At 44.7% G+C, this 2,500-nt stretch overlaps 1 pseudogene; it reads right to left on the reverse strand.

Annotated features, from left to right (window-relative positions):
- The window catches only part of LOC143307180 (large subunit ribosomal RNA), an 8,011-nt pseudogene that overhangs the window by 2,049 nt on the left and 3,462 nt on the right, over nt 1–2,500 (reverse strand).

Consider the following 2,500-nt stretch of genomic DNA (forward strand, 5'->3'; position numbering starts at 1 on the left):
GGTCTTTATGGCCTCCTCTAGCTCTTTGTAATACTCTATCTTTTTCTCGTGAGCACTATTTAGGTCAGTCTGCTCACTGACTACTTGCGCGTCTACTACCATCGCGGTATCTTTTTGCTTCGCCACAAGGTCGGGTTTTCGGAGCCCATTCTCGGTGTTGAAATGCGGCTCTTCGTCTACAATCTCAGACTTCTTGCTGAGTGCTCTTTTAACGTAGGCTGCTATGGCATTGTGTCTCGCCACCCTTGCACCATGTGTTCTATGACACCGTTGTAACACATGGTTCAACGTCTCTTTTTCGTTGCAGCCTGCTCTGCATAGGCGGTCTTCTCTTCGACCCCTCGTTGTTCTCGACCTTGTAGGTAAAGCGTTTATGCGCAGCTTCGTTGAATTAACGAAGTCTCTTCCGGAGAGGAACATATTTCCTTCCGTTATCCACTGATGTTGCTGTGGTACTTTCCTAGAGTATTTCAAAGCCATTCCATCAGTTGATTGATGTAATATTTTTGCCCAGCGTTTTTCAAGTTTCAGACGAGTGTCCATGATCATTTGCCCATCCTTTAAACGCCTAATGGCGATGTTTATTTCTTGGGAGATGAAGGGACCTAGGCCCACGCCTTTTTTTGTTAGGCCCTCCAATCTCTCCATTCGTCTGAGAGGCATTAGCCACCTCATCGATGGTATGGACAAACCACCGTCTTTAGCATTGGCATGTATATACGCATTAGGCGTATCATGTGGAAGGCCGAGCCATTTTCTTACGGCTCCTCTCACCAATGTATCTACCTTCTTAAGCCTGCTAAGGGTTGTATTACCCAGCGTTAATATGTGATATAGGCCAGGTAGAATCATAGTCCTTAGTGCAAATAAGCGTTGTTGCGGTTTTAATGGGGCTCTAGTGAGCAGCTCCAAATCGTTTTTGAGCCTCTGCTCTGGCTCAAATACTGAGCGCCCTTCTGGGGTGAACGGTATACCCAGATACTTCCATTCGTTCGATCTTCTCATAGCCGGCATGGTACGTCCAAAACATTGGAACTTGATATTTGCGTCCACCACAGATTTTTTCATGTGTGGAACATTCCTCATGGCCACCGTAAAAGACTTATTGGTGTTAATCAGGAGGCCACATTGTGTAAGATAGTTTACTGCCAAATCAAGCGTTTGCTGGAGACCTTGCGGTGTTGATGCAATAAAGATTAAGTCATCCGCAAAAGCGAATACATTATAGTGAACCCCAGCTATGTCCACTCCAATCTCCTTAGGTATTTGGCGGAGAAGTCTATCAATCACCATATTAAAAATTATGGGCGATAGGGGGTCACCTTGTTTGACCCCACATCTTGGGTGGATTTCATCTGATATCCAGTCATCGCATTTCAGCCTAGTTGTGCTGTTTTCATATATATAGTTTATATACGATATCATTGGGCCAGGGAGACCTTTGGTAACCAATGTATCGCTAATTGTACGATGCGTGACTGAATCAAACGCTTTGGCTATGTCCACAGAAGCCAAATATAATGGCTTAAAGTTTTGTCTATGGTGACGTAGTACCATGTCAAACAGAAATACATTTTCTGCACACCCATCCACAGGAGTAAAGGCTTTTTGCCTTGCATCGAGCTCGACTAATCTCAGGAGACGATTTGCTAATATTTTATGGAACGTCCTTGCAATAACCGATGACACGGTTATAGGACGAAAGTCACCAGGTTCAGTTGCGGCTTCCTTTTTGGGAATCAGCGTGGTTCGCGATTCCAAGAGGCGTTGAGGTATTTTACCGCATAATAGAAAAAGATTAAGTATTCTTATTAGAATACCTGAAGGCATAGCTCTTAATTGCCTTGACGTGACTTCGTCTGGGCCTGGTGCTGTTGCAATTGCAGGGTAGGCCTTCTTAACCTCCCAGCTCTCGATTGGCTTCCATAAAGCGTGGATAGTCGGTTGCTCATGTTCCGTTCCAGGTGTTTCGGAACTGTTATTTGTCATCACCGTGCGCCAGAAAGATGTCATTACATCTTTATTTGGTGTGTTTGTGGCTGTTTTCCTTTTCAGTATAGATCTTAAGCACTGAAAAGGATTTTTGCGCCAGGCGCGTTGTGTTTGTGCGTATTCGGCTCGCCTTAGCCGTCTTTTGGTGATGACCTTTTTTGGTGTGCATTTCCGCGCGTCGCTTTTTCTCTGAGTCGTTCTTGCTGGCGCGGGAAATACCTTTAACAGATAGATTTCTAGTTCTTCAAATATTCTGTTGACAGGCCAGTTCTTAATGTTCTCACAAATTTTATTCAAATGCGAAACGTGATATTCCATGCCCTGAAGAGGGTTCAATACGGTGAACAGTTCATTGATTTCATTTACCAAGCAGGTGCCAGCTTCACCTGAAATTTGGTTTTCTGTAGCCGCTTGCTGTTCTTGCGGTACATCAGGCTCGCTCATTTCTCTTATGAGCTCTAGGACTTTGTCCTTATGTTTGGCACTCCGCCGCTGCCCTTTAATTGCT

Source organism: Osmia lignaria, unplaced genomic scaffold, assembly GCF_051020975.1.
Source record: "Osmia lignaria lignaria isolate PbOS001 unplaced genomic scaffold, iyOsmLign1 scaffold0047, whole genome shotgun sequence".
NCBI classification, from domain to species: Eukaryota; Metazoa; Arthropoda; class Insecta; order Hymenoptera; family Megachilidae; genus Osmia; species Osmia lignaria.